This window comes from Carcharodon carcharias, chromosome 5 (genome assembly GCF_017639515.1).
Source record: "Carcharodon carcharias isolate sCarCar2 chromosome 5, sCarCar2.pri, whole genome shotgun sequence".
NCBI lineage: Eukaryota > Metazoa > Chordata > Chondrichthyes > Lamniformes > Lamnidae > Carcharodon > Carcharodon carcharias.
In genome coordinates, this window is record NC_054471.1 from 197,338,706 (window position 1) to 197,357,507 (window position 18,802).

The 18,802-nt window shown below is 44.1% G+C and overlaps 1 long non-coding RNA gene across 1 annotated transcript in view; it reads left to right on the forward strand.

Moving 5' to 3' along the window:
* Positions 1-16,348, forward strand: part of LOC121278430 — an 84,657-nt gene extending 68,309 nt beyond the window's left edge. The window contains exon 3 of the long non-coding RNA XR_005943142.1: positions 16,319-16,348. This is a non-coding gene — a long non-coding RNA (uncharacterized LOC121278430). The remainder of the gene's footprint in view (positions 1-16,318) is intronic.
* The last annotated feature ends 2,454 nt before the right edge of the window (positions 16,349-18,802 follow it).

Sequence of the window (18,802 nt, forward strand, 5' to 3'; positions counted from 1 at the left end):
AAGATTGGTTGCCTTGTGCCCAGTGACTCCTGTCAAATGGACAATGCAGTTTGCAGGGTTTGACAGAGCTTCTTCCTGTGCTCCCTTAATGGCTTACTCTCTCTTCCCTTCTTCCATTCCTCTAGTGGTTAAATGCTCAATGACACTACCTCTAATGTGACCCCAATGCCGAGTGTAGTCTCGTATAGAAGCTTATGGTGAGCTATTGGTTCCAACTCTAACTTTTCAATAAAGTCTTCATGAATTCTCTCAGCTAAGTATCATCTCCATGTCGAAATTGTAAGAAGTATGAGGTTCTCCCTTGAAAGGGCACCAGAGTCCAGCTGTGGACTCCTCCCACACTGCTTCAGATGCCCCTACAACCCCACCCCCCCCCCACCCCCCCATGGCAAACGTTTCCCAGTTTTGTTTTTAAACTCCATCATTGATTCGAGTTCTCAACATGGTGTTACTGGACCTCTATTTTCAAACCAGCTTGAACCTCCCCCGCTCACCATTCATGTCTCTCTGATCATCCTGGAACCCCACAATGTGCAGATAGACCTCCCTCCAGTCTTACTCCAGTCTAGCCCAGTAACCCTGGAGTCCATAGTGATTTTTGTGGACATTCTGCTGCCCCCTGTGAACCCATCACTGTGGATGTCCCTTTGCCCCATCTTGAGGCTATAAGCATGGTTGCATACAGAGGGCGCCCACACCTCCCACCACAAGAGTTTTGAGTACACCCCACTTTATTATGTTGCCCCCATTTACAGGCTGCAGATGCCCCTGCTGACCGTGACTATTACATCTGCAGCCTCGTACCAAGCCAGTTAACCCCAAGACCACCGTTCATGAGGCACAGACTGTGCCCTGCACACCATGCTGTGCACGTGCCATGTTGAGCAAACAGGCCTTGCCCCTCTCTGGACTGGAAGCACAACACACACGCCCCATGCACAGCCCAGTAGCATGACCCACAAAGCCCCAGGTGTGCTGTTAATCTCTCACCCTGACAATGTGGTTGACAGACTGCAGGACTGTCTTTAACCTCTCACCGCCACCATTTGTCTCAGTCTCCGGACAATGTGTGTTTGACACTCATCCCCCAGCTTCCTTCAGGACTCACACTCACCCCCTCCACCCCCACCTCAGTCATGAATCTGCATGCAACCCTTCTCTCTTGTGCCATACTAACCCCACCCATCTCCCTCCTGAGTCTCCGTGCATTCCTTCTATGTCAGGTTCCAGCTCTCCCACCCCCAGTCATCCCTCTGCCTGCCATTCCCCCTCTCCCTCCCTTGTTCCTCATATCCACACACACCCCCAAGGCATCCCTCTGTCTGCCATCCGCCCCTGCATCCTTCACCCTCATGTCTCTGCCTATTCGCCTGCACAGCACCATTCACCCACCCACCCCAAACCCCACACCCCCCACACCACCACCACCGTCCCCACATTGGTCTCTGCTGGTAGAGTGCAGCTCTGCCTGCGCCTCACAGCATCCAGTGCAAACAGTCCTGCCTGCAAACCCCACCAGTCTCACCTGAGAGAGCAGCTTTGGCGGTGGTGATGAGTTAGGATAGCGCTGTTTGCGGGTAGGCTTTCAATATTGAAGTGAAAGTGGGCAGGTGCACACCACTTATATCTGGTTGTGAATCAGACCCCAGCTGGCATGGCATGTAATTCGGAGGGGAAACGTGATTCCAGCGAGTTGCATTTTTAATGTTAATGCTTGCAAATGGAGTTCCCGACATGGATCAGTGGGAACATCAACCCACTTTTAGGCTGCCATGAAAGTGCTGAGGGGACAATTCCGACTTGTTTTTCCGCCAACTGACATCTGAGTTTTGGCCTCACTGTGAATTTTCCACGCCCAGCCTCATGAACCACGACACTCACCACTGGCCAGCCCAGGGAAATTCCGCCCAATTTTACAAATAGATGGAAAATCATGGGGAAGTCTTCTAAAGTTTCCCAGTCAGGAGTGTGAATTGGTCCCAGTAAACTAGAATCTGGGAAATAATGAGGAGATTCATCCCAAACCCTCCTCTCAGCCTCCCTGCAGTGGATGGATGGAACTATAAGAGCAAACAAAGGAACCAAACAAATACTGTTACTTTTGTCCCCCACCACCCAATTCACAACAAACCCGTCCAAATCAACCCCGTCCAAATCAACCCAGTCCAAATCAACCCCGTCCAGATCAACCCCGTCCAGATCAACCCCACTCAAATCAACCCCACCCAAGTCAACCCCGTCCAAATCAACCCCGTCCAAATCAACCCCGTCCAAATCAACCCCACCCAAATCAACCCCGTCCAAAACAACCCCGTCCAAATCAACCCCGTCCAAATCAACCCCGTCCAGATCAACCCCGTCCAGATCAACCCCTTCCAAATCAACCCCTTCCAGATCAACCCCGTCCAGATCAACCCCGTCCAAATCAACCCCGTCCAAATCAACCCCTTCCAGATCAACCCCGTCCAGATCAACTCCACTCAAATCAACCCCACCCAAATCAACCCCGTCCAGATCAACCCCGTCCAGATCAACCCCGTCCAAATCAACCCCGTCCAGGTCAACCCCGTCCAGATCAACCCCGTCCAAATCAACCCCGTCCAAATCAACCCCGTCCAAATCAACCCCGTCCAAATCAACCCCAACCAAATCAACCCCGTCCAGATCAACCCCGTCCAGATCAACCCCGTCCAAATCAACCCCGTCCAGATCAACCCCGTCCAAATCAACCCCGTCCAAATCAACCCCGTCCAGATCAACCCCGTCCAGATCAACCCCGTCCAAATCAACCCCGTCCAAATCAACCCCACCCAAATCAACCCCGTCCAAAACAACCCCGTCCAAATCAACCCCGTCCAAATCAACCCCGTCCAGATCAACCCCGTCCAGATCAACCCCGTCCAGATCAACCCCTTCCAAATCAACCCCTTCCAGATCAACCCCGTCCAGATCAACCCCGTCCAAATCAACCCCGTCCAAATCAACCCCTTCCAAATCAACCCCGTCCAGATCAACCCCACTCAAATCAACCCCACCCAAATCAACCCCGTCCAGATCAACCCCGTCCAAATCAACCCCGTCCAGGTCAACCCCGTCCAAATCAACCCCGTCCAAATCAACCCCGTCCAAATCAACCCCAAACAAATCAACCCCTTCCAAATCAACCCCGTCCAGATCAACCCCACCCAAATCAACCCCGTCCAGATCAACCCGGTCCAAATCAACCCCGTCCAGATCAACCCCGTCCAGATCAACCCCGTCCAAATCAACCCCGTCCAAATCAACCCCGTCCAGATCAACCCCTTCCAGATCAACCCCGTCCAGATCAACCCCACCCAAATCAACCCCACCCAGATCAACCCCGTCCAAAACAACCCCGTCCAAATCAACCCCGTCCAAATCAACCCCGTCCAGATCAACCCCGTCCAGATCAACCCCGTCCAGATCAACCCCTTCCAAATCAACCCCTTCCAGATCAACCCCGTCCAGATCAACCCCGTCCAAATCAACCCCGTCCAAATCAACCCCTTCCAGATCAACCCCGTCCAGATCAACTCCACTCAAATCAACCCCACCCAAATCAACCCCGTCCAGATCAACCCCGTCCAGATCAACCCCGTCCAAATCAACCCCGTCCAGGTCAACCCCGTCCAGATCAACCCCGTCCAAATCAACCCCGTCCAAATCAACCCCGTCCAAATCAACCCCGTCCAAATCAACCCCAAACAAATCAACCCCGTCCAGATCAACCCCACCCAAATCAACCCCGTCCAGATCAACCCCGTCCAAATCAACCCCGTCCAGATCAACCCCGTCCAGATCAACCCCGTCCAGGTCAACCCCGTCCAGATCAACCCCACCCAGATCAACCCCGTCCAAAACAACCCCGTCCAAATCAACCCCGTCCAAATCAACCCCGTCCAGATCAACCCCGTCCAGATCAACCCCGTCCAGGTCAACCCCGTCCAGATCAACCCCGTCCAGATCAACCCCGTCCAGATCAACCCCACCCAAATCAACCCCGTCCAGATCAACCCCGTCCAGATCAACCCCACCCAGATCAACCCCGTCCAAAACAACCCCGTCCAAATCAACCCCGTCCAAATCAACCCCGTCCAGATCAACCCCGTCCAGATCAACCCCTTCCAAATCAACCCCTTCCAGATCAACCCCACCCAAATCAACCCCGTCCAGATCAACCCCGTCCAAATCAACCCCGTCCAGGTCAACCCCGTCCAAATCAACCCCGTCCAGATCAACCCCGTCCAAATCAACCCCGTCCAAATCAACCCCACCCAAATCAACCCCGTCCAAAACAACCCCGTCCAAATCAACCCCGTCCAAATCAACCCCGTCCAGATCAACCCCACTCAAATCAACCCCACCCAAATCAACCCCGTCCAGATCAACCCCGTCCAAATCAACCCCGTCCAGGTCAACCCCGTCCAAATCAACCCCGTCCAAATCAACCCCAAACAAATCAACCCCTTCCAAATCAACCCCGTCCAGATCAACCCCACCCAAATCAACCCCGTCCAGATCAACCCGGTCCAAATCAACCCCGTCCAGATCAACCCCGTCCAGATCAACCCCGTCCAAATCAACCCCGTCCAAATCAACCCCGTCCAGATCAACCCCTTCCAGATCAACCCCGTCCAGATCAACCCCACCCAAATCAACCCCACCCAGATCAACCCCGTCCAGATCAACCCCGTCCAAATCAACCCCGTCCAAATCAACCCCGTCCAGATCAACCCCGTCCAGATCAACCCCACCCAAATCAACCCCACCCAAATCAACCCCAACCAGATCAACCCCGTCCAGATCAACCCCGTCCAAATCAACCCCGTCCAGATCAACCCCGTCCAGATCAACCCCGTCCAGATCAACCCCGTCCAAATCAACCCCGTCCAGATCAACCCCGTCCAAATCAACCCCGTCCAAATCAACCCCGTCCAAATCAACCCCGTCCAAATCAACCCCTTCCAAATCAACCCCGTCCAGATCAACCCCGTCCAGATCAACCCCGTCCAGATCAACCCCACCCAAATCAACCCCACCCAAATCAACCCCGTCCAGATCAACCCCGTCCAGATCAACCCCGTCCAAATCAACCCCGTCCAGATCAACCCCGTCCAGATCAACCCCGTCCAAATCAACCCCATCCAGATCAACCCCGTCCAGATCAACCCCACCCAAATCAACCCCACCCAAATCAACCCCGTCCAGATCAACCCCGTCCAGATCAACCCCGTCCAAATCAACCCCGTCCAGATCAACCCCGTCCAGATCAACCCCGTCCAAATCAACCCCATCCAAATCAACCCCGTCCAGATCAACCCCACCCAAATCAACCCCACCCAAATCAACCCCACCCAAATCAACCCCGTCCAAATCAACCCCGTCCAAATCAACCCCATCCAGATCAACCCCATCCAGATCAACCCCATCCAGATCAACCCCATCCAGATCAACCCCGTCCAAATCAACCCCGTCCAAATCAATTGAGGAAAATTCATTTTTCCAGGGGTGACTTCAATGAACTAAACTGGTAGCAAATTGTCAGATTAATAATGAACTTTGTGGAATTCTATTATTAGGCAATGGTTGTCATGATAAAATGTCAGTTGGGCTGGAAAGTCCTGAGCCTACCAATCAGTAGTATCTTAGTGCTCCAACACGCCACACCCACATGTTACCAAGCATCTTAGAACTATAGGGGTGATTTTAACCCTGTCTGTCCAGCAGAAACTAGATAGGTGGGTAGGTAGTTAAGATCAGTCAGGAGACTCACCAGCCGAGTCCCATTTCCATCGTGTAGTCTTTGATTTTAATCTGCAAACGACAAGGACACCCACCCCCTACCAATGGAGCCAGCTGGCATTGATTCACCAGGAGTGTGGTGGAATTCTCAGTTATACACATAAAGTGGGTTTCCACCACACGTCATGGACAGAGGCAGCCATTCCCTCCCAGAACCATAGAAACATCACGGTGCAGAAAGAGGCCATTCAGCCCATCATGTCTGTGCCAGCCAAAAAGAGAAAAAAGAAACTAGCCGCTGCTTTTAATCCCACTTTCCAGCACCTGGTCCATAGCCTTGCAGGTTACAGCGCTTCAGATGCAGATCCAGGTACCTGTTTAAATGAGTTGAAAATTTCAGCCTCAACCACCAGCTTAGGCATTGAATTCCAGACACCCACCACCCTCTGGGTGAAAAACATTTTCCTCGTGTCCCCTCTAATTCTTCTACCCCTGGTAATTAACCTCTCAGCTAGGGGGAAACAAGTCTTTATTATCGACCCTATCTAGGCTCCTCATCATTTTGTTCACCTCAATTAGGTCACCCCTCAGTCTCCTCTGTTCTAAGGAAAAAACACACTAGCCTATCCAATCTCTCCTCATAGCTGCAATTTTCAAGCCCTGGCAACATTCTTGTAAATCTCCTCTGTACTCTCTCCAGATTAATTATGTCCTTCCTATAATGTGATGACCAGACTATTTATAAAATTCCAGCTGTGGCCTAACCAGCGTTTTGTCCAGTTCCAGCATTACATCCCTGTTTTTGCATTCAATATCTCCCCCAATAAAGGAAAGCATTCCATATGCTTTCTTGACCACCTTGTCCACCTGTCCTGCCACCTTCAGGGACCTGTGGACATGGTCTCCAAGGTCTCTCACTTACTCTACCCTTCTCAATAACCTCCCGTTTATTGAGTATTCCTTTGTTTTGTTTACCCTCCCCAAATGCATTACCTCACATTTTTCCAAATTGAATTCTATTTGCCACTTCTCTGTTCACTCAACCAAACCATTGATATCATTCTGGAGTTGATAGCTATCCTCTTCACCATTAACTATTTGGATAATTTCTGCATCATCTGCAAATTTCCCAATCGTGCCTCCTACATTTAAGTTTCAATCATTAATATATACAACAAACAGCAAGGGCCCCAGTACTGAGCCCTGTGGAACACCATTCACAAAAACATTCATTGCCCATTACCCTTGTTTCCTGTCCCTGACCCATTTCTGGATCTAACCTGCCACCTTCCCCTGTATCCCATGAGATCTCACTTTCCTGATCTGTCTGCCATGTGGGACCTTGCCACATTCCTTACTGAAATCCATGTAGACAACATCCACTACACTACCCTCATCAATCCTCCTTGTTGCTACCTCAAAAAAATTCTATTAAGTTAGTAAGACATGATCTTCCCCTAACAAAACCATGCTGACTATCCCTGAGCAATCTGTGCCTTTCTAAGTAACAGTTTATCCTGTCTCTCAGAATTATTTCCAATAATTTGCCCACCGCTGAAGTCAGACTGACTGGCCAAGAATTTTCTGGCTCATCCCTCGCACCCTTTTTAAATAATAGTACAACATTCGCAGACCTCCAGTCCTCTGGAATCTCGCCTGTACCTAGTGAGGATTGGAAGATGATCCTCGCAGCATCTGTTAATTCTTCCCTGGCTCCCTTCAACAGCCTGGGATACAACACATCCGGCCCTGGTGATTTATCCACCTTCAAGGATGTCAGTCCCTCCAGTACTTCCTCTCTCACTGTGCTTATTGTATCTAACATTTCACACTCCTCTTTTACTAGAATATCTGCATCATCCCTCTCCTTAGTGAAGACAGAGGTAAAGTACTCATTGAGAACCCTGCCCACATCTTCTGCATCAACCCACAAATTACATGTACATCACTGTTAGGCCCGAACAGATTAGTGACTGACTAATTTCCACTAGTGTCCTTTTCATTCAAGGACTTAAGGTCAAATCCATTCATGGGCTGGAGGTAAAGGATCAATCTCTATTACCCTGTGCACCTCCCACCCACCCCCACCACCACTCCACACCCCTATTAACAATACCATCCTGTAGCTACTGAACTTCATTTGATCTCACTTCGCTTTCTGAATGTTGGTGACTCTATTTAGGTTCCACTGTATGAATTTATCAACTAATTAGTCAACTTTTCACCAACTCAGAAACTCTCAGTAAAAAAAAATCACACAGGTGCATCTCATGACCTCACATCTATTTAATTCTTAGCAATTACTCATATTTACTAGCTTCATTCAGCTGGATTTACCACTGGGAAATCAGTGTGAATGTTCATTCCACACTTTAACTTGCCTGCAATATGCAGGAACAACCTCCTTGGCAATGCTGACAAAGCACTTTTCTACTCAGTGAGGTTTCACACTAGCACAGCTCCACTAACCCATACCATTTTGATAACAGTTGAATTATAAATATAAACAGAAAATATGATGGCTATCAGAGATTATCACATTAAATCTGTTAATTTCATTTTAGTCAACTGCACAAAACTGCTAAAATTCACCCCGTTCTTAGTCAATTTCCTAGGTTCCTTTTTCCAATGCCTTGGCTGAGTCACTAACTGTACCTTTGATGCTGATGTCATTCCATGCTTAGCTAAGAAAAGGTATAACTGTGATGAACAGTGCCCTGGAAAAATAATGTATTTGCTCTGCATGTGGCCAAAACATTTTACAGTTTTAGGCACATGCACATATTTTAATATCCTATGGATAGAACTAGAGTTATTAGTAAAGGCATCAATTGACAGAAACAGTTTTAAACCCGAGGATATATTTTAAGGTCTTATGATTATGATTACATTTAACAGATTTGGTTTTACTTGTTGAATCATTATCTAACATTAGTTCTAGTGCTGCACTTAGCTCCTTGAAAATTTCAGTCCTGTATCATATCTCTCTTACTTAAAACAATTCTGTATGTGCAAGTATTGGTGTTTATGGAGTAGAAAAATATCAAACATCATGGTGGACATGAGTCAAAAGCAGGGTTGTTGATATAAATATGCTATTGTGAGAACTCCATTCTTCAGACTATTCAAAGCAATTTTTTATTATAACAAAACAGCAGGACCTTTGCATAACAAAACAGTACCAGCTCTATCAGCAGCATCATCAGCACTTTTGGATCTTTGAAAGCCTGAACATAATGCCGTAGGCCCTTTGGTTAACAAGAATGAATAAATAAGTTTGTCAGAAATCCTGCCTCTTGTCCTATGAGACTACCTCTGTATTATGTCTTTTGGCCACTTGACAACAGAATGACTCACTGTTTGGCATTTCTCCCAAATGCTGACTCTGCTTGTGACTCTGTTGCCAAGTGGCAATCAGCATTGTGTTCAAACACAAAGATAAAGAATCACCATTTTGCAATTGGAAATTCAAACACAAGTAAAATAAAAGATGAGTGTGCTGTTCACTTGAACAAATGGCCAACGGTTAGGAACCAGGAGAATTAGCACAATCTTATTACAAAGATTTGAGAAAATGGCCAAATGGATACAGATGGTTGGAAAGTGGAATCTGAGGGGTAGGTGTAAAGCAAAGTTTCTCAGACAGGAAATATGTGGTGAGTGGGGTTCAAGATGTAATAAAGGTTATAATAAGGCAAATGGTGATAGATTGTTTCCACTGGCTAGTGAGACTGTACCAAAAATGGACAGGTTTATCATAATCACAAAAAATTAAAGGCAGGATTGGAAAAAAATTATACGGATGTTGTTGAAGTAGATTCCAAAAATTCTGTTGAAAGGTAATTGGTATTTTGAAGGTCAATGGGGATAAGTTGGATTAGTTTGAGTAGCTCATGTAGAAAGAAACACTGGCACAGGTCTGATGGACCACTTTTAAATGCAGCAACATTCTGAAGGGAGGATTTAGCCAAGAATGTTAAATCATATGGCTGGTTCGCTTATGGCCCAATATTCCCATGAGGAGATCAGGGTTATTTCAAGGACCAGGCCTCATTTGAATCAGATTGATGGGCTGCAGCCAGAAACCAAGCATGCTGGGGCATCACCATGGGCTCCAGTCCTGCTCAATATCGGACAATCAGTCCTGACTCTAGGCTGCATGGAAGCAAATTCCATATCAATATTCTCTGTCACCTCAATGGATGCCTCAATGGTAAACCTGAATACAAAGAAATCACAAAACCACAGAATCTTTACAGTGGAGAAGGCCATTCAGCCCATCAAGTCCGCACTGGGCCTCTGAAAGACCATTCTACCTAGTGCCACTCCGCTGCCTTATCCCTGTAAACTTGCACATTCTTTCTTTTCAGATAGTAATCCAATTCCCTTTTGAATACCTCGATCAAACCTGCCACCTCCACCTTCTCAGGTATATCGTTCCAGACTCCCGTCACCTTCTGGGTGAAGGAATTCTTCCTCACATCACCATTACTTGTTTTGCCAATTATTTTCTATCTGCGCCATCTAATTTTTGATGCTCTCTCGAGTGGGAACAGTTTCTCATTATTTACCCTGTCCATACCCCTCAGGATCTTGAAAACTCGATCAAGTCTCAACTCAGTTTTCTCTTCTCCAAGGTAAACAATCCCAACCTCACCAGTCTATCCTCATAGCTACAGTTCTTCATTCCTGGAATCATTCTTATGAATCTTCTCTGTACTCTACCCAATGCCTTCACATCCTTCCTCAAGTGTGGCACCCAGATCTGGACACAGTACTCTATGAGGCGTAACTAGTGTCTTATACAAATTCAACATGACTTACTTACTCTTGTATTTAAGGCCCCTATTAATAAAGTTTAAGATACGAATGGGCAGAATTTTATGAGTTGGCGAGCGGGGGTGGGGCCCACTCACCGACGTGTAAAATGACGCGCGGTGACGTTGGGGGGAACTCCCGAAATCATTCTGCTCCATTTAAATTTTCAGGAAGGTGGGAGCACTGCAAAATCAGCTGCCCACCCGCCGACCTGTCAATGGCCAATTGAGCCATTGACAGGGTCAATTAAGTAATTAAAGGACCTGCCCGTCCAACCTTAAGGTCAGCGGGCAGGCCAGGAGCCCCAGTGAGAACTAGAAAAAACATGAAACCTCATCCACGGGCAGGATGAGGTCTCACGTAGGCTTTAAAAAAATTTAAGTAAAGGTTTTGTGACAATTATGGACATGTTCCAACTCATGTGGCATTGTAAGGGAAATTTTATTTTTCTATTTTTGTTTTTTTCACGTGTAGAGTCGGTCTCCCCGAGGCTGCACTTAGCCTCAGGGAGATGAGTCTGCTCTTTCATGCACATGCGTGAAAGAGTGCAATCTCGATTTTGGGTTCCCCCCACCCCCCCCCCCCGACATCACGCTGGGTGGGCCTTAATTGGCCCGCCCACGTAAAATGGTGGCGCGCTCCCAATCGGGGGCGCCAATCAGAAGCGCACCCATACACGCCCGCCCATCAACTTCCCCCCCAGCAGGGAGAAAATTCAGCCTTATATGTTTTATTAACTGCTCTCTCAACCTGCCCTGCCATCTACAATGACTTATGTACATTTACACTGTCTCTTCATATTCTTCCTGCCAAAATGAATCACCTCACACTTCTCTGCATTAAGCTTCATCGGCCACTTGTCCGTCCAATCTGCTAACATGTCTATGTCCTTTTGAAGTTCAAGACTATCATCACAGCTGACAGCGTTTCCAATCTTCGTATCATCTGCACATTTTGAAATCATGCCCTGAACACCACAGTCTAGGTCATTAATATATATCAGAAGAGCGAGGGCGCCAACACTGACCCCTGGGGCATCCAAAATACTCCAGCAAGTTAGTTAAACATGATTTTCCCTTAATGAATCCATACTGGCTTTCCTTAATTATCCTGCAATTGTCTAAGTGACTAATGATCTTATCCTGAACTATAGTTTCCAGACGTTTCCCTACCACTGAAGTCAAACTGAGTGGTTCTGTAGTTGCCTGCTTTATTCTTGTGCCCCTTTTTGAACAAGGGTGTAACATTCGCAGTTCTCCAGTCTTCTGGCACCACCTCTGTGTTTAAAGACTGGAAGATTATCATGAGTGCCTCTGCAATTTCCACTCACTTCCCTCAATACCTTTGGATGCATCTCATCCGGTCCTGATACCTTCTCAATTTTAAGTGAAGAGAGTTTTTCTAACACGGCTTCCTTCACATTTGTAAATTCTTCTAGTGTACCAGTTACCTTCTCTCTCACCTCGGCCTGAGTAGAATCTTCTTCCTTTGTAAAGACAGTTGCAAAGTATTCATTTAATACCTTTGCTATTTCTTCTGCCTCCATGTGCAAACCATTAAGTATCGAATAAAAAGAATAACTAATAAAATATTTCACTGCTTTGAACACTCACATCTGATGTCATGAGGCCATAATTCTCATTTTGTATTAGATGAAATTATAATCATTGATTTATGTTGAATAATTATCTAAGGGTTGTATAATAAATAAGATCATTGTAATTAACTTTAGACTGATGCTTCCCCAATATCCAGTGATAAATATTTGGTGCAGAGCTTAGATTAATTAGTTATTGACCATAATGAAATCAAAGTTTCTTGACTTCTGCAAATTAATGTTTAGTTCTGATACACTATGAAGTGCCTAACATCGGTGGTAGGGAAAAGCTAGAGTCTATTATAAAGGATCTGCTAACAGGACACTTAGAAAATATCAATGGGAATGGACAAAGTCAATGTGGATTTATGAAAGGGAAATCATGTTTGACAAACCTACTGGAGTTTTTTGAGGACATGACTAGCAGAATAGATGAGGGAGAACCAGTGGATGTGGTGTATTTGAATTTTCAGAAAGCTTTTCATAAAGTCCCACATAAGAGCCTAGTGTGCAAATTCAAAGCACATGGGATTGGAGGTAATATGTTGGCATGGATTAAGAATTGGTTATCCAACAGGAAACAGAGGGTAGGAATAAATGGGTCTCTTTTGGAATGGCAGGTGGTGGCTAGTGGGGTACCACAGGGATCAATGTTTGGGCCCCAGCTATTCACAATATATATCAATGATTTGGATGAAGGAACCAAATGTAATATTTCCAAGTTTGCTGATGAGACAAAACTAGGTGGGAATGTAAGTGGTGAGGAGGATGTTAAGAGGCTTCAAGGCGATTTAGAAAAGTTGAGTGAGAGGGGAAATACATGGCAGGTCCAGTATAACATGGATAAGTGTGGAGTTATCTACTTTGGTGGGAGAAAAAGAATGGTGGAGTATTATTGAAGTAGTGATAGATTGAAAAATATTGATGTACAAAGGGACGCGGGTGCCCTTGTACACCATTCACTGAAAGCGAGCATGCAGGTGCAGCAAGCAGTTAAGAAGGCAAATGGTATTTTGGCCTTCATTGCGAGAGGACTTGAGTACAGGAGCAAGGATGTCTTACTGTAGCTGTACAGAGCCTTGGTGAGACCACACCTGGAGTACTTATGTGCAGTTTTGGTCTCCTTACCTAAGAAAGGATATACTTGCCATAGAGGGAGCGCAGCAAAGCTTCACCAGAATGATTACTGGGATGGCAGGATTGTCATATGAGGCGAGATTGGGCTGATTAGGCCTGTATTCACTGGAGTTTAGAAAAATGAGAGGAGATCTCATTGAAATGTTTAAAATTCTGTCAAGGCTGGACAGCAGCCTGGGATGCAGAGGATGATGTTTCCTCTGGCTGGGGGGGTGGGGAGTGTCTAGAACAAGGGTTCACAGTCTCAGGATACGGGGTAGGCCATTTAGGACTGAGATGAGAAGAAACTTCTTCACTCAGAGGGTGGAATTCTCTACCACAGAAGGCTGTGGAGGCCAAGTCACTGAATATATTTAAGAAGGAAGTAGATAGATTTCTAGACTCTAAAGGCTTCAAGGGGTATTGGGGAGAGAGCAGGAGTATGGTGTTGAGACAGAGGATCAGCCATGATCATATTGAATGACGGAGCAGGCTCAAAGGGCCAAATGACTTACTCCTGCTTCTATTTTCTATGTTTATATGTAATAAAGTCCCCTTTTTTATCCCTAATTGGTCCTACTCTTTCTTTTACCACCCTTTTATTATTTATATCTTATAGAAGACCTTGGATTCCCTTTTATGTTCGCTGCCAGTCTCTGTTCATACTCTCTCCTTGCTTTCCTTATTAGTTTTTTTTTCACTTCTCTCTGGACTTTCTGTATTCAGCCTGATTCTCCATTATATTTTCTACCTCACATCTGTCATCCAGGCACTTCTCCCTTTCCATCTTCACCTCTATCTCTCTCATCATCCAGGGTGCTCTGGATTTATTTGTCCTATCTTTTCCCCCTTCAAGGGAATATACCTTGACATTTCCTGCAAAACTATTTCTTTGAAGGTGGCCCATTGTTCAGCCACCATCTTTTCTGCCAACATTTGATTCCAACTCACAAATTATGATATGAATCAATAAGCTTTTTGAATTTACTGGCAAGCATTTTTTGCGTCTTGAAATGATTCTTTTTTAAAAAATGTTTTTTTTAACGATTGCTCCTCTGTTCTATTTTTTTAAGAGCCTGTGTGTTTTTTTTTAAAAAAAAACAAGCCCTGGGTTTGTTCCAATATTTTAAAAAAGAAAGGTCATGATCTGTTCCTATTTTTACCATAGCCCTGACACTGCTGACTTTTCTTTTAGAAATGCCGCAGGTGTTCCAGTATTTTTCCACAGTTAGTTTTATTTTGACTCTGAAAGTTACTGGTATACAGAAGTTCCCTGTGCCCTTGTTCAACGGAGAGTCAAATGCCAATAAGTACTGATTACAAGCGGTATAGCAAATCCAACTGAAGGTTTCTCACGTTAATAGTAGAATTTAACAAGACAGTTATTACAATTGCTATGTATGTTTTGTAATTACTAATCTTGTGTGCAGAAGCAAACATAAATTTATTAAGAGAACCGTTTTAATGCCAGGCTATAGCAAAACAATCTAAAATGTCATGAGCATGATCATCATTTCAATTCTCGGGAATGATATAAAAATGTGCAAAGTACGACATCCAGAAACAGCCAAAAACCTATAACTTTCTCAGGCCAGTGTTGAAATGTTTATGTGACAGTCTTAATTATGTTTCTCTGTGGTCATATTTTAAGCTGAATCAAATGAACTCGTTGGTCTTGCACTAGGGACAGAAAATAATAAAATATTTACTTTTTCCATATGTCAGTATAGATTCCACTTTCGTAATGTTGAAAGGGTGGTTTTGATTGGTTGTTGATCTTGCTGACTCAGCATGTCCCAGGACAGAACTCCAAACACAAACCAATGACTATTTTGTGTAAATACCCCTGCAATGCAGCACTTCTCTTCAGAGAGAGTTAATAATTATCACCTGAAGCATGCAGCAAATGTCTCTGCTTTTTTATTGGCCCTGACAATTCATTTACAAACTATTAAGTATTGAATCAAAAGAATTACTAATAAAATGTGTCACTGCTTTGAACACTCACATCTCATGCCATGAGGCCATAATTCTCATTTTGTATTAGATGAAGTTATAATCATTGATTTATGTTGAATAATTATCTAAGGGTTGTATAATAAATAAGATCATTGTAATTAACTTCAGACAGATGCTTCTCCAATATCCGGTGATAAATATTTGGTGCAGAACTTAAGATTAATTAGTTATTGACCATAATGAAATCAAAGTTTCTTGACTTCTGCAAATTAATGTTTAGTTCTGGTACACTAAAGTTGCCTAAAATTTCTGCGTTTACATAGTTAATGTGTAACCCAAATCAGTTCCAGTACTAAAAATCTTATAAATTGTCTATGGAAGTTTAACTTTTTGTGCACAGTGATGCATATAATATATAAAGTGCAATTAGGAAGGACTGTAAAATTCCCTTGTCCTCTGGTCAAAGGGTTCCAAGATGGAATTAGATAGGCAAATAGAAGACACAAATAGGACCTTGAGTCATTCCTACAAAAGCACTCAAAAATAACCATGAATATACACTAAAAGTATGTCAAAGATCATGAAAACATTCACTGATTGAAACCACATGAACACAATCTCCTTCAATTAGAAGCCCAAAACACAAAGAGAACAAATATCAAAACAAAGTTATCACCTGTCCTGGCTGAAGATAACATTCTACACAAGGCTTAAGAGGATATATAAGAAGGTAAAATTAACTACAAAATATATAAGATAAATAAGATTCTATTTAATTCTGGAGCTTAATATTTTACTAACTTTTTATTGGTTAAACTCCAGTCTTCCTAAAACTGGAAACCTCCAAAGATCGCATACTTGTGCTCAAGTTGACAGCACTGTTTCAAACTTTACAATAGTGAGAAACTATTCCCACTCAAGACAGCATCAAGAACTAGAGGGCACACATTCAAAATAATTGGCAAAAGTCCTTAAATTGACTGTAAAGTGTTTTGGAATATCCGGAGGTCCTGGAAGGCACCATATAAATGCAAGTTCTTTCTTCTTTTTCTTTCTCCCATTGAGAAAAAAAGGGAGGTGTTTGATGCTTCCGGCCAAGTGGTGACAATAGAAGTGTCCCGCCATATATTGATAGTGGAGAAGCTCTGTATCAGGTGAGTGATTTCATTAAATGGGTATCCTGGCTCACAGGTCTTTGTAGTATAAGGATCTGCCATAGAAAGTGTTAATGTGGGATTGAGCACAGTACTGGCAAAATGTGATGTAAAGGAACACATGAATGACCTGAGTCTAGAGGGCAGTCTTGTACTGGACAGAGATGTGTGTAGAGGCAAGCATGGAGACATCTCCTAGCTTAGATCTTATACAGTATACATTGTCACGACTCACTGGGGATAGTGCACTGTAATATCAGCCCCACTGTTCCCTGAGTTGCGACAAATATGAAAAGTTTGACCAAACCACCAGATTGCCCCAATTGTATCTAACAGTTTAATTAGAATTAACAGAATATGATCACCAGATTTGCAAACTTAATAAGTAATTAACTGTTTATTGAACAAACTGTCATTAACCAGTGGCAAAAGAAATATGAACTGCTAATTTCTAACACTATAACTTAAACTCTACCCCTTCTTAAATAACTATACAGACACATACAAGACACATCAGACACACACAAATATGGATTTTAAGTGTGGGATAAAACAGCTCAATAGCACCAATTCCAGAGTACAAGGTTCGATGGGTTCATTTTGATTGATGTTTTCCAAATTCCTTTCAGTTCTTGTTGATGACACGAGGTGCTCTTCCAGCACTTTCAGTATTTAGCTCACTGGTTGAGCACTTGCCTTTTAATGTCTCGACAGTGACTTTCCCCTTTGCCTCTTGACAGGGATTTTCAGAGAGATTGTAAGTTATTGAGATATGAGGAGGAAAAAAGCCAGCTAGCTATTACTGTAGGATTACTAGAATCTTCCACACACAGGAGAAAGAGGTTTGAAGTCTTTTTCCTTTCAGTCTAAGAGCTAACCTGCTGCACTGCTCTCACACAAAACCTGGTCCCCTGGCCAGGAGCCAATTAAAACGTTGTTGCTAGGCAGCTCCCTTTTTCTAGGACTTCTTTCTGGTCCTGTCTTTCATGGCACACTCTGTCCCAGGACTGCAACATCGTATATATCTCTCATCCTGTTCTAATAGACATGTCTTTCAAACTGCGGCCATTGTAATTTTAATCCACATTCCAACAGAAAATAAAAAGATATGTTCTTTATAACAGCCAACAGAAATAAGAAGAAACGTTCCTTACAATGCATTAATAGTTAAGAACAATTAATAAACACTTACTGTTAAGCTACACAAGACCCAGAACCTCTTTGTGAGACCTACTTAACTACACGCATCTTACAACAGTCTTCAGTGTGATGGGCTGGATGTTGTCAGAGCCCTTAGCTTTCAATGTTTTTAATGTGCTAACCTGCTTCTTAATATTATGTAGAGTACATTAAATTGAACGAAAATTGGCATTTATGAAGGTGGGAGCTTAGAAGGTCAAAAGGGATGGAAGAGCAATTTATCATGAATTGTGCTCTGGGGAGGAAAGACTGTGCTGCAGCCTGTGTAGCCTGCTGGGAGTATGTGGTATCTACCATGCAAATGCTTTGCACTGCCGGAGCATCTGAACGTTCAAACCACTGCTGTGAGACATTGGAAACCTACATAAAAATTGCCCACTCAGCCTGCCTCAACATCTTAGTGGACAGCTTCAGGCAGCCTTAAGGCAAGGATTCACTGATTTCATAGGTACCCATAGTTCTACATACAGCAAATTGGTGCATAGTTTTAAGAGGACTCATCAAATGTCATTGTCAATAGTCAGGCAATTGGCTCTCTCAATGTCATCGCCAAACTTTAGTTCATGCGTGTGAAAAGGATAGTGAGGTACTGTAGAGCATCCAGGAGCTGAAAGGTTATAACCAATGTGTCTACTATCACTGCAGTCACTTGTTCTAAGACCTAGGATGCAGACTATCAGGTCCTCAGGACTTGTCAGCCTTAAGTCTAACTGGTATTCCCATTAACTTTTTTCTAATGTTTGCATTTGTTCCAAGCTCCTCCTTCCCTTTTCCCTCTTGATTTTCAACTATTTTTGGGATACATTTTTAACTTCGGCTGTGAAGACTGATACGAAATACTTGTTCAAAACCTCTGCCATTTCCTCATTTCCCATTATTAATTCCCCAGTCTCACACTCTGAGGGGACCAATGCTCACTTTAGTTACTCTTCTTTTTATACTTGTAGGAACTTTTACTTTCTTTTTTTATATTTCTTGTTTTCTCTCGTTCTCCAATTTCTCCCTCTTTTATTTTCTTCATCATCCTTTGCTGGTTTCTAAAACTTTCCCAATCTTCTGCTCTACCATTAATCTTCATAGTATTATGCACCTTTTCTTTCAATTTGATACCACCCTTAACTTCCTTACTTAGGCATGGATGGTGCATCCTTCTGATAGAGTCTTTCTTTTTCAATAAATATATCTTTGTTGACCA